At 42.2% G+C, this 14,885-nt stretch overlaps 1 protein-coding gene across 1 annotated transcript in view; it reads left to right on the top strand.

The window, feature by feature from the left end:
• LOC126996932 (basement membrane-specific heparan sulfate proteoglycan core protein-like) overlaps positions 1 to 14,885 on the top strand; it is a 68,115-nt gene that overhangs the window by 28,250 nt on the left and 24,980 nt on the right. The window lies entirely within an intron of this gene.

Raw genomic sequence — 14,885 nt, 5'->3', positions numbered from 1 at the left:
AAAGATGGAATATGAAAAAAAGATCAAGACAAAACGAAAAAAAGAGGAAATAAAAGCGAAAAACAAAACAAAACAAAAGATTGCATCATATTCATTTTCTTTCCCACACTTCGCTCATCAATAACCCCCGGCCACTGAAAAAGAAAACGGGAAGCGAGGGAGTAAATACCACGAGTGAATGACTTACGGCCGGGCCTAATGAACCATCAATCCCTCCAAAGTCCATCGATCCCGCAGTGTATGGCTCACACTCTTAATTAAACGCTGTCATAGATTGCATTGTTGGACCGTTTCGCTTTCGGATTTGTGTTTCCGAATAAGATCGTTTGTTTATGTTTACGAAGAACGTTGTAGGGTAGTGTTTCGGCAAGATTATCAACCATTATATATTTCCAGATTTTTATTTTTACTTTTTTTTTCGCTTATAAATGCTAGAAATGGAACTCAACTGTATATTGACCCCTCTTTCGGCCACCTTTGGATGCTTTTTAGGAGCAGCGAGTAGCGGGCTTTTTTTTTTATTTATTATTGTTTCCTTTTTTGTGCCCCTGAGCTGTCTCCTTTGCTGTAAAAAAAAAATGAGTGTTTAGTTTTATTATATTAGTTTCCGTATAAGACTGCTTGGTTATATTAAAGAAGAATGTTGTGAAAATGAGTCCCCAGGGTAGCATTTCGAAAAGATTTTTTACTATTAATAATTTCTTGCCCTTTTTATTTATATTATAACGAAGAATAGTATAAAAATGGTCCCCAAGTTATTATTTCGAGAAGATTTTTACCATTTTTCATTTTTCGTTGTTTTGTCCCTTTTCCTCGTTTACAAATGCTGGTAACGAAACTAAATTGTATATGGGTGTTTAGTTTCATGATTTTTGTTTTCGAATAAGTCCGTTTGTTTATCTTAACGAAAAATGGTGTAAATTTGGTCCCCAGGGTGGCATTTCGGCAAGATTTTTTTTTTTTTTTTTTTTTTTTTTTACAACAACGGAGACAGCTCAAGGGCACACACACAAAAAAGAAAACAATAATAAAAAAAAGCCCGCTACTTGCTGCTCCCTACTGGTATTCATCTCCAGCCGTTCTTTTGCACTTTTTTTAATCTTTTTAAAGTGCCGAAAAATTACTGTATACGTGTGCTTAGTTTCATTATTTTTGCTTGAGGATTAATTCGCTTGTTGATTTTTTCGAGAAAGGGAAAAAACTGAGGGCTGATCATTTTATTTTGTGTTTTATTCTTCTCTTTTGCAAATGCTAAAATATATAGAAATGTGTGTTTGTATTTTATTATTTTTGTGTGCGAAATAATCCCTTTGTTTATATATATATTTTTTTTCGAGAAAGAGCAAAATTCAGTGACTGTTGCTTATGTTTTCTGTTTTAATCACTTCTCTCTTCTTTTTATGGCCAAAGCGCTCTTTTTGATCCCGAATAATTACGTTTTTTATTGCCATTTAGAAAGCCATTAAAAGTCGGCGTATTTTCCATCAATAATATTATTTTTCCCTCAGCTCCATTTTAGACTTACTCGGAAATCAGCGTTCACGGGCCGCATCAAACCATCATTCATTGTCTCCCCATAAAGTCGTTTCGTTATATATACCGTGGAAGGATAAAAAAAAATGCCGTCCCTAGGGTTGTATTTTTGCATAATTCTGGGTGCTATTTTTTTTCATCTCTAACGTCAGATATTTTTGGGGTGTATGGGCGTTTTATTCTGTTTGTTATTTTTCGTTTCCCAGTAGATCTGTTTCCTGTTAAAAAGCCTCCTGGGTGGTAATAATTTTGCTGGGTTGTTGCTGTTGTTATTTTTGTGCTTATCTCAGAAATCCTTGTTTGTTTTGGATTGATCTGCTTCATTGTTTTTGCTTTGCTGTTTGATCAGACGAAGAAGCGATTAAATAGTTCCCAGAATAGAACTTTACAGGACTATTACGTTTTTATCACTACTATTTTATTACTTTTTGGTTTATACGGAAAAGGGGGTAATTAAAGTTTCCAGGTTAACATATATCCAGGATTTTTGCTTTTTTTCTAATATTAATACATGGAAGAGTGTTTTGTTTCATTCTGTTTGTCCTCCAGTAAAGTCCCTTGATGGAAATGAAGTAGCTAATCAGGAATGGAATTATAAACGTTTCTGCGTGATGTTTTTCTGCCCATCTTAATTACTGTTGTTATACCGCGGCGATCTTCAACTTTTTCGCACTCTTCCTCAAATGCATGCTTTACTTCGTTATTTCCGGCTCTCCGTGCGTAAGAGGGATGGAACACAAAAGTCCCCGGAGCGGTATACGCATTTTTACATTTTCCCTTCATTACTCTTTATTTCGCCGTTCCCGGGATCTATATTTTTTCCTCGGCTCTTCACCGCGTTTCAGATGGCGCACTATATCCACATTTCGCTGCGGGCTTCCTTCCCTCCCTTCCCCCTCTCTCCTTACCGCCCCGACGCTGCTGCAGCCTCCGCCTTCAACCCTGAACTTTAATAAATAAATTCGCTTTCCTCGTCCGCTTGCTAACATATCTCACCTCTGTGGCGGACGCTCTAACTGTTATTTGCAAGCATTAATAACACTTTTCCTTCCTCTCTTCGTGTGATTATGAGGATGCATGAGGAGAATGGATGCCGTTGAGGTTTAGTATACTCGTAGGCGCTAGTGGGTGAGTTCCTACACCCTTGCAATGGTTGAGTGTCTTCTTGGCGTCATTTGCATACAGTTCTCGTGTCTCTGTCTCGATGCCTATGTGAGGAAGATGTAAGGAATGCCGGGGAAGCCTTTTAAATATTCTCGGATGTTAGGAGTGATCGGGAAACGTTTTATCCTCCCCTATTGGCGCCATTTCCATACATTTACACGTCCCTTTCGTCCGCCCCTATGGCTGTGCGTTATTCATGTGGATAGTGGAAGGCGTGGAGGGTTTTTGATGCTCGCAGATGCTGGTGAGTAATTTCCTACAGCCCGGCAGCGTTTCATCGAGTGCTATTAGTGTATATCAGTCCCTCGGCAGCATCCATCACCGTGCCCTGTTTGGGATTAATCCGCTCCTCGATATTGCACGAATTCCTCCCCTGCTCGCCGCGGCCAGGAGCACATTTTAGCGAGGCGCCTCACCCGGCACCGGCGCACAAAATATTCGCCGTCATTATATTTTTCTTGATGTACATGTTCGTATTTGCTGTGGCTTATTTCTCTGCTAAATTCAGCCAACAAATTAAAAGGGTTTCGTTAAATCTGACATGCACGGCCGCGTTCTCAAAATATTAGCAAAATGAATAAGATATTTCACCCCGGACTGTGTGAATACTTAATTCTCTGTTCATATTAAATATTTTTAGGAACCTTCCCTCCTGCCGGCATTTTATACCTGGAATGAGGTAAGCAAGGATGGTAATTACTCGTAAATTACACCAATTATTCGATGAAGGCAAGTTTTCCTCAGCACTCAGCAGCAGCAGCGGTCACTTTGCTGATCACCTGGCGCTCCTTGGCTTGCTTTCCACACCACAGAAAAATACGTAGAAAAAGGTCTTAAGAAGTGACTCCGAACTATATGGACTCTAGGTTCTGTTCTTAGTAACTTTCTCTCAAGCAGATACTTTCTTACTTTTCCTTTTCTCGATAAAATTATAGCTTTAATTTTCTATATGATATTATTATTGCTTACTGTATTTCATCCTGCGATACTTCTTAAATCCATGGTTATTGTTCATATGGTTTGGTATTAATCCATTCAGCGATTTCTTTAAGGCTCATGTTTTAGTGTGATGGTTTCTTAATGATCAGGATTCTTCGGACTGGAAGATTGAAGGGTTTGATTGGAATGATTGGGGTTGAAACAGGATATGAAGAAGGGGGCGTACTTATAGTCACACGTTAAGCCAAAAGGAATACAGCCACGTAATATTTTTTTCCACATTACTCGTTGTCACTATACGATGAGTTAAAGTCACACGTTAAGACATAAAGAAATACAGTTACGTAATATATTTTTTCACATTACTCGTTGTCACTATACGATGAGTTAAAGTTTACTAAATCTCATGAACCCAGGCACTCACAGTTATCCTCAAGAGTGTAACCTTTATTTACAGTTTCCTTGCTCGAGATTCAGGTCAAGTGCTCCATAATAAACCGAGAAAAATGTTCGCCAGACGCTGCTGCAAGGAGACGCGAGGGAGAGAGCCACAAAGCAGAGTTCATTTAGCTTCATGAGCCGCCTCCCGACCCTTGCCTCTCCGGACCTTCCTTCCCTCTGACTCTCCTGCCCCCAACAACCTCCAGCTCGAATCCTGTTCCTTCCGAGGCCGAAAATGTCCCGCGGCAACTGTGATCTTCCTTCCTTCCTTCCCTTCTCTTTTGGGGTAACTTTAACCTTATTGTGCGTAGTGTGGCTCGTTTGGAATATAGATTTGAGGTCCCATAGATACAGGCCTTTGATTGCTCTCCTTTTGTTTGTGTTTGTATTTTTTTTTTTTTACCTCATCTATTTCTTCTTTTTCCTTAACACTTTTTCTTCTTGTTTTCTTCTCCCTCCTCCTCCTTTTTTTGCTCTTGTTCTTATTCCTATTATTATTCTTACATATTTTTATCAGTATTCTGTATTTATATTGCTTGTTAGTGTTGTCTTTGCCAATTATTTTCTTGTTAGTTATTTTTATTCTTACTACCACCATTACAACTACTACTACTACTACTAATACTAATACTAATACTGCTACTACTACTACTACTTATACTACTTTTGTTTATGTCGTTGTTTTCATCTGCTCATAAGTTGCCTCGCCTTTCCGTCGCAGCAAACTCCTTCACCTGCTCATTGATTCTTCCAATTAACTCCAGCATTTGTAATTAAGAGGCAAATAACTTCCTTCTCTCTTCGGTTTAGACGGCTTGGCGGCTGGCACGCTTCCAGGACTGATGTCAAGAGCGGGTCCTCTCATACCACACCCTACCCCCCCTCCCTACCTTGTCCTCTCCCTCTCTCTCCTTACCTCTCCCTTTCCTTCACTCCTTCCTATTCTTTCCACCTCTCTCCCTCCCTCGCACTCTTTCGCCTCTCTCACTCTTTCATTTCTCTCATTCTTTAATTACTCTCTCTCTCTCTCTCTCTCTCTCTCTCTCTCTCTCTCTCTCTCTCTCTCTCTCTCTCTCTCTCTCTCTCTCTCTCTCTCTCTCTCTCTCTCTCTCTCTCTCTCTCTCTCACATCACCTTCAAAATTGAACTCACCTGAGAAATCTTATTTTCACACCTGCCCACGTTCACACACACACACACACACACATACACACACACACACACACACACACACAAACAAAAAAACAAAACAAAAAAACACAAACACATACACAGATAGATTGAAAGAGAACATGAGGGACAGAAAAGAACAAAAAAACATCAGTAGGCGGTGGCTGAATGGATAGCAAGACGGCCCCGCGTTCAGGAGGACGCGAGTTCAATCCCCGCCCGGTGCCACCAAGCTGGGATTTTCATCCGCCGCCGAGTGGCTTAAAACTACCCACATGCTGTCCAGAAGACCACCAATCAACCCGGGCTCTAGATTCTAGGATTAAAGATGAGCTCCGGGAGGGCAGCATGAGCCAATGCAAGATGGCGCCACTATAAACACTCGCTTGCGCCAGAATCGGGCTGGGCCGACCAACAGGCCCCACCGGGAAGAAACCTTGGACCGACCATCAGGAATTCAGGATTCACCGGGAAGAAGCCTACCGGCGTAATAGGCTACGACGTAAAAAAAAAAAAAAAGTAAACATTTGAAAGTTTTGTCCCGAGTTAAGCTTCAAGTGTCGGACACAGAAATTTGCCAAAGACAACACTGACGAAATGCAACTCTATGACTCCTCACCATCACACTTCTCTCCTCGTTTTCCTTCTCCTCCCACCTTTTTTTTCTCTCCTCCTCACACCTCATGTAGGCATCCCAAGACCCTTTCCCATTTTCTTTCTCTGAACCTCACCCTCAGTTCCCACAATCCCAGCGGCTTTACTGTGATTGATGTTATCGTTTTCATCATGTCTCGTGTAATTATCGTAAAGATTTCACTCCCTCCCTTGCCAATACAGTCCAGGAAGTTATGGATGGGGGCGTTTGTGTTCACTTTTTCTTTGTTTGTGAGTCTGTCTGTCTGTCTCTCACTCTTCTATAGTTTTATCTCTTTCCCCATAGTAATAACAAGGGCAGAGTTGGTCCGCTCGCTTCTACTGTGTGTCTTTCTTTTTCTCTGTCTCTGTTTATCTTTCTTTATACTAAGCATGTGGACAGTATTGACCCCATTATTCATGTTATTTTTTTGTGGATCATTTCTGCTGTCTGTCTCATTTTCTTTCTCTGTCTCTCTTTCTCTATCTGTTTCCTCTGTTTCTCTTTATTTCTCTCTCTCGATCTTAGTCATTTGGTCAGTGTTTACCCTATTATCCATGCTATTGATAATGGATCGCTTATTCTGTCTGTCTTTTATATCGCTTTATCTTCCTCTATAATAGTAATGTGGGTAGTATTTGTCCCATTATTTATGCGTTTGATAATGGATCGCTTCATTCCACCCTCCCTCTTGCGTCCTGTCACGTTTCTTAAGCGAGACACACATCAGCTGACGCCCATAAATCATCCACTAACTTTAAAATGCGCTGTTAATGCCTCACCTCCATTCCCTCACTCCCTCCTGTCTTTCCTTTTCCCCCCTGCAGGCACCCTTCTACATCTTTATACACCTTGTTTTGTTTCTTCCTCCCTTACTCCCTTTCCCCTCTTCACACTTTTCCTTACACTAATCACCTACTCACATATTCATCAGTTATTCTTTCTCCCTCCGTACGCTGGCTCAAAACAAGCTCGTGATTCTCCAAACTGTCAGGTCGTGAAAAATAGGTACCTTCACTTTTAGGTCTTTGATGTTTCAGTATTTTTGGGGAATGGATCTCCCGACACTGGCATCTAATAAAAGAAAGAGCAAAGATACATCCCACCCTGTGCAAGTTTTATCACTTTGGGAGGAGTAGTTATTCCAGTACAAATTGTCCTCTCGTACTCAGATATTGTTTTATTTGTTTTGTGGATACCAGAAGCACAGAGGGCACTGGTTTGTAATTAGAGAAAGAGCTAAGAGACATCCCAGCCTATGCAAGTTTTATCACTATGTGGCGGGCAGCTATTCCAGTAAAAAGTGTCCTCTCGTACTCAGAAGATGGTTATATTTGTTTTGTGGATACCAGAAGCACAGAGGGCAAAGATACATCCCAGCCTATGCAAGTTTTATCACTATGGGAGGAGCAGCCTTACCAGTACAAAGCGTCCTCTCGTACGTTAGAGGACAGTTATATTTGTTTTGTGGATTTCCGAAGCACAGAAGGAAACTTATTTGTCCTGAGTTTTAAGTTTGGAACACCGCACAAACCTTGCACATAAACCAAAAGAGGAAGAAACGGACAATTATCTTAACAGCTTTTTCGAAACAGTGTCACGCAAAACACCCGACAAGGAAGGAAACGAGTGGCAAAGTTTGCACTCCAATTTTACGGCGGCGCTGCGGCGAGACGGAAAGGCCCCAGGCATGCAAAACTTGTGACGTCACCCGCACGGACAAAGCGAGTGTTGGGGAGGTGAAAAATTAGGAGAGAAACTCATCCCGGACCTCATTCACGCGCCACACAATAAGAGTGTTATGGAAATGAAAAATGGAGGGATCGAGGCGGGAAACTTATTTTGGACTTCATTATCATGACGCTTGGAACTTGTTTGTCACTGCAAGCCGGGACTCGTCAGCCAGTCAGTCAGTCAGTCAGTCAGAACCAACCAGTCAGCCGGTCAGTCAGTTAGTCTAATGAAAAATAACCCCAATAATCGGTCAGTTAATAAGTCAGTCAGTCATTTATGTAGTCAGTCAGCCAGTCAGTCAGTCTTATCAAAACAAACTCCACTAATCAGCCACTTAGTCCGTCAGTCATCCAGTCAGTCAGTCAGTCAGTTAGTCCTATCAAATTAACCCCAACAATCAGTCCGTCAGTCAGTCAGTCTAATCAATACTAACCATAAGAGTCGGTCAGTCAATCAGTCCAATCAAAAACTTAGTAGTCAGTCAGTAAGAGCCAGTCAGTCAGTCCTATCAAATTAACCCCAACAATCAGTCAGTCAGTCAGTCAGTCCAATAAATACTAACCGTAATAACCGGTCAGTCAATCAGTCCAATCAAAAACTTAATAGCCAGTCAGTAAGAGCCAGTCAGCCAGCCAGTCAGTTAGCAATGGTCGGTCAGCCAGTCAGTCAGCCAGTCAATCAGTCCAATCAAAACTAACCTCAGAACGTAGTCGCTCAAGCAAACATCTTAAGCAAACCCAAGTATCAAACCCAAACAGGAGAATGCCGGAAGTCGCTGAGAAGGGCACCACCACCACCACCAACAACAACAACAACAACGACGACGACGACGAGGGCGAACTTTATTTAAGAACCCGTAACTTCGGCTCCCAAGTTCACCGCCGCCGCAAATCAACAAACTCCTCCCCGCGCTGCCTCGCAAGATAAACTGCCGCCCCAAACACTGCGTCTCTGTCCGCCACGCCGACCCGCGGAAAAAAACAAACACACAAAAATATGGAAATGGACCCCCACACGCACTTACACACACTCACACACACACCCACACGCACTTACACACACTCACACACTCTCTCACACACACACGCACACGCACACGCATTCCACTTTTCCATACAGTCTTTCTTCTTCATTAGTATTCTTTTGCATGTTTTAAGGGCATTTGATTTACACTTTTTTTTATTATCTCCCGTATCATGACTTTTCTGACCATTTCAACATTCTTTTCTCATTATTTAAGTTAATAATCTAGTTATACATTTTTTTTCCATACACAGTCTATCTTCATCATCATTAGTATTCTTTTGCATGTTTCAGAGGCATTTAATTTACACTTTTTTTATTATCTCCCTATCATGAATTTTCTGATCATTTCAACATTCTTTTCTCATTATTTAAGTTCATAATCTACTTAAACATTTTTTCTCCATACACAGTCTATCTTCATCACCATTAGTATTCTTTAGCAGGTTTCAGAGCCATTTGATTTACATTTTTTTTAATATATATATTGTCTCCCGTATCATGGATTTTCTGACCATTTCAACATTCTTTTCTCATTATTTAAGTTCATAATCTAGTTGAAAAAAAAAAATCTTGCTGTAAACCGTAGCGCCGAACACGGGGATGCTCTCAACCAAAAGCCTTTATAGCGAACACTTCACCAGCTTTGCCCACACACGCGCCGATGACTGTTGAACTTCTGACTTAAATATTTCACTTTCGTACCACCACAAGATAAATGCATTTCCCATTACATTTGAATTTTACAGTTGTCAATGAAAACTATGAATATACTTTGAATATTCCATAACGGATAGGTATTGAAACACTAAATTCTCCGGTATATGTTAGTAAATTTGCAGATGATACCAAGATCGGTAGAGTAATTGAGTCGGATCGGGACACTTGTATTCTCCAAGGTGAACTCAACAGATTATATGACTGGGCGGATAAATGGCAGATGGAGTTCAATGAAGGGAAGTGCAGTATTCTGAGTGTAGGTAGGAACAACCCCTCACATAACTATTGCTTAAATGACACTCTCATAAGTAGGAATGGGTGCGAGAGGGAATTAGGGTCTTAGTGAGCTCTGATCTCCGTCCAAGGGCACAATGCATTCAAGCTAGAAATCGAGCTAATAGGGTACTGGGATTTATTTCAAGGAGCGTAAGCAACAGAAGCCCCGAAGTCTTCCTCAAACTATATTTAGCATTAGTTAGACCTCATCTTGACTATGCGGTTCAGTTCTGGTCACCTTACTATAGAATGGATATCAAAATGTTAGAATCGGTGCAGAGGAGGATGACTAAGATGATTCAGGGGTTGAGAAACTTGCCATACGAGGGAAGACTCAAACAGTTAAACTTGCATTCTCTAGAAAGGCGAAGGGTACGTGGAGACATGATCGAGGTTTATAAATGGATGAAGGGCTTTAATAAGGGAGACATTCATAAGGTTTTGTTGGTAAGAGAACCGGGCAGGACACGAAGTAATGGGTTTAAACTGGATAAATTCAGATTCAACAGGGACATAGGCAAAAATTGGTTTACTAATAGGGTGGTGGATGAGTGGAATAGGCTTAGCAGTCATGTGGTGAGTGCCAATACAATGGTCACATTAAAAAATAGACTAGATAAATTCATGGACAGCGATATTAGGTGGGGTTAGATACACGGGAGCTTAGGGTCAAAGGAGCTGCCTCGTACAGGCCTACCGGCCTCTTGTAGACTCCTGCGTTCTTATGTTCTTATGTTCTTATGTATAATATTGAAAACTGTGCGAAACCAATCCATGTTTATTTATGTATCCCAGGTTCTACTCTACGCCACAGGACAACAAACAAAAAAATAAATCTTCCTCAGCGGTTCATCTTCCTAACAGAAATCAAAAAGAACAACATCAATTCAGTAACCAGACCACGATTTCCAGAGGACCTTCCACCCCGCCCGATGGTCCCATTTCTCTCACTCGTTCCTCCGAAAGGTTAAAGAGCAGCGATTCCGGATTACCACCATTTCCACGCCCGATTCATCCCCTTGACAGTCCCACTCGTCTCCGCCCCGGCAAAGTGTTCCCTTCCCTACACATGATTGACAAATTATAGGCCAACACCCGGAAGCCCGCTGAGCCGCCCGTGTCACCTGCCTCTCCGCACACACCTGCTCCGCCTTGATCCTGTACACACACAATCTGGGTGCTATTATACGCCCCTCCTGCTGCTGGTAAAACACGTATACTCATTCGTATTCACCTCCTATCTAAACACACACACACACACACACACAGACACACACACACAGGGAGATTAATTGACGTGCAATCACCGGTGAGTTTTAAGTTATCTCCTCGGCTTGACCTATATCGACGCCTCACCTGAAAACACACGTCCCAAAACACACACACACACACACACACACACACACACACACACACACACACACACACACACACACACACACACACACACACACACACACACACACACACACACACACACACACCTCGCCACACACGCGTCGGTCCGAGAAAACAACGAAAACAGAAGAAAGACAAAATAATCCTGAATACATTTTTAGTCCAACACGGGACGGCGCCAGACTATTCCAGCATTTAATCCGTCTGCCATTTTGCAAGTCGCACGAGCTTTAAATTTAAAGTATTATTTAGAAATGAGAGAATGCGAAATAACACTTTATTTTTTTGCCTTGTCTGACGCGTTGATCATTACTAAGCCGCTTAGTAGTTGAGGAAAATAACGTAAAAGCAGATTTGCAAACACGACAGAAACAACAACAACACTTTGAAATCTCCGTTTAACGTGTGGGCGATCTACATATAAAGGTTTACACATTTTTTTTATACTCGCGTGGATGTATATGCAGGTTTGAATGTATGCATTTACTCTGTGTACGGTCGAGCGCGCGCTACAGGCTTTGTATGAAAATTGATATAGAAAATTTGTCTCTCTTTCAGCCTCCATAAATGCCCGTAATGAAATGCAGGACAAAAAAAATGTGAACCGGATCCGTTGAACGCGAATCAAAATATGTGATGAGATACTCGCTAAACTGTTTGTAGCGATCATTGTGCTGCCATTATTTACGAGTGTTATCATTATTATTGTTATCATTATTGTTACTATTGTTGTTGTTTTTCTTGTTATTGTTGTTATTAATACTACTACCAGTGACAAAACATCATTTCAATCATAATTTTGCTGTTGTTTGATATATTTGACGCGCGCGCGCGCGCACACACACACACACACACACACACACACACACACACACACACACAGAGAGAGAGAGAGAGAGAGAGACGTATACTTTCCTTAAATAAAACCCTGTTCACTTTTTACCCTCCGTGGGCGCGTCGGGGAGAGTGGTCTAGGAGGTAATACCATTAATCCAGCAGGTTAGGCGCCTTTTGCATCGAATTTCCAATTAACAAAGTTTAACCCAATTTAGTTAGTGAATATACAGCGGCGTTTTTAATGGAGCATCTTTCCCGGCAGCTTTAGAAACGGGAGGATTACATAAGCAGGGAGAGAGAGAGGGTGAGGGAGGGAGATGGAAATGATGCCGTGGTAGGGGAAGGGGGGGGAGGGGGGGGTGCAAGAGTTGGTGTGTGGGGGGAGGGGGGGAGGGTAGGTGTGTGTGTGGGGGGGGGGGTAAGAAAAGTTCGGTACTGTCTCGTGTTTCCTTTCCCAAAAATGTTCTGGATTTCCTTTCGTTTTTATTCTGTTCCCAATGTTTCTTCAGAGTAATGAGTTTTTGTGTGTGTGTGTGTGTGTGTGTGTGTGTGTGTGTGTGTGTGTGTGTGTGTGTGTGTGTGTGTGTGTGTGTGTGTGTGTGTGTTTATTGGTTTCTGTTTGTCTCTATCTTCACACACACACACACACACACACACACACACACGTCCCCTCCTCCCCCTTCACACACACACACAAACAGATGGCGCAGAGGTAGCATTCTCAATTCACAACCAAAAGGTCACACGTTGGAAACTCGGCCAGGAGGTTCTGTGAGAAGATTTGAGCGTCTCTCCTTTCACTTTCACTCTCCCTCGGCGGCTTTCACCTGCAGGAAGTAAGTCGGATCAAAGTTACACTGAGGTGACCCCGATCTCAGGTGCGACAGGTGAGAGAGCGACGCGTCCTCTTTCAGAAGTAAACGGGTAACAAAAAGGAGAAAAATAGGAAATACAACTAATACAAGCTCTATTTTCTGTCCATCACGACTAGGTAAATGTACACACTGTCGTCTTGTAAATGTAAACAGGTAAAAAACATGAAAAAAAGAGACGATACAATTAATACAAGCTCTATCTTTCTGTATACCACGACAAAGTAAAGGACACCTCGCCCTCTTCTAAATATAAACCGGTAGAAAACGAGAAAAAAAGAGGCGAGATACAATTAATAGCAACTCCATTTTTCTGTAAACGACTAAATTGACGCACACGCACAGTTATAACGATGAGATTTAGTTCACTTTTTCCTGCAGTTTGAATGATTTATCCCTTAGGTTTTTACAGCTCGCAATTGTCTTGTTTCCTACTGCAGTCACACACATTACCGCTAATAAACGTTTGATCCCTCCCTCTACAATAATCCATAACATTACAGAACAACTGGAATAGAGGGAAAGGAAGGAAAGAAAAAGAGAACAGGAATAAGAATGACAGAATACATGTACGAAAAACGCCTGAGAGAAATAGAGGGAGAGGGAGAGTAAAGAAAAAGAAACGAAATGCGCAAAGGAGAAAAAAAACTACACTGTGAGAAATGCAAAAGAAAGAGCGAAGGAAGGGAAAAACAAACCAGAGACTGACAAGGAGTTAAAATGGAGACAGGGCAGAAGGGGAGAGCAGACTGACAGGAAATGTAGAGAAAATGCAGACGGAGAGAAAGGACGCGAAACACTCCGAAAAAAAGGCAGATGAGAGGCCGAAAGAACAGGGCGATGGAAGGAGACGGAATACGAAACAAGGACGTGAATGTAAAGCACAGAGAAAGAGAGAGAGAGAAGAGAGTAAAGAACAGGGGAGAGGAGAGAGAGGAAAGATAAATGGAGGAGGCGAGACGAAGATGCAAAGGATGGAAGAGGAGTAAGACAAGGAAGAGAGGAAAAAGAATTGGTCTAGTGCGAGTCCTCCTTCTCCTCCCTTGCGTCCTCGCCTCTTGTTGCAATTTCTCTTAAGTCTTTCGTCGTTGTAGTTTTTAGGTTTTCCAGAGAAGCAGATTTATGGGCAACTCTTACATAGACGAAAAACACGAATATACACTCTGTTCTTACTTGACCACATCCTCCTAAGTCCTCGCCTCTTGTTGCAATTCCTCTTGAATCTTCAGCCTTTGTAGTTTTTAGGTTTTCCAGAGAGGCCGATTTAGGGGCACCTGTTACTTTGAAGAAAAATAAGATGATGTACACTGTTGAAACTTAGCCACATCTTCTCATGTCTTCGTGTATGTGTGTATGTGTGTGTGGTTGATACTTACGAGTTTCATTTCGTGTGTGAGCTACCTCTCCCTATTTTCCCTCTTTTTATCGTCCGCCGCACCAACCACAAGTTTCATCCCGCAAGACACTTTCCCTTCCGGAGGCAATTACTCCTGCATGAACTACTGCGGCCCAACAACAGGTTAATCGTGGAGTTGATAACCTGAGCCTCGGAGCCAGAGAGGAGGAGGAGGAGGAGGACGAGGACGAGGAGGACGGTGACAAAAAGGAGAAGAAGAAGGAAGAGGATGGGGAGGAGGAGGAGGAGAAGAAGGAGGAGGAGGAGGACGGTGACAAAAAGGAGAAGAAGAAGGAAGAGGATGGGGAGGAGGAGGAGGAGGAGGAGGAGGAGGAGAAGGAGGACGAGGAGGACGGTGACAAAAAGGAGAAGGAGAAGGAAGAGGATGGGGAGGAGGAGGAGGAGAAGAAGAAGGAGGACGAGGAGGACGGTGACAAAAAGGAGAAGGAGAAGGAAGAGGAGTTGGGCTGAGGAGGATGGGGAGGAGGACGAGGACGAGGACAAAAAGGAGAAGGAAAATGAAGAGGAGGAGGAGAAGGAGGAGGAGGAGGAGGACAATGAAGAAGACATATGATTTATTGGTTGGGACGTTGGGACACAGTTCAAAGCGGGAATTAAACTGAAAACTTGTATATTTCCTTTTTTCTCACACCACCAGTGGGTCTAAATGTCTTCCGTCATCCTCAGTTAAACTAAAACAAACTTATATAAAGAAATAACTGGACTGAAAACTTGACACTGACGACAGA

This window comes from Eriocheir sinensis, chromosome 11 (assembly GCF_024679095.1).
Source record: "Eriocheir sinensis breed Jianghai 21 chromosome 11, ASM2467909v1, whole genome shotgun sequence".
NCBI lineage: Eukaryota > Metazoa > Arthropoda > Malacostraca > Decapoda > Varunidae > Eriocheir > Eriocheir sinensis.
This window is presented reverse-complemented; position numbering and strand designations above follow the sequence as displayed.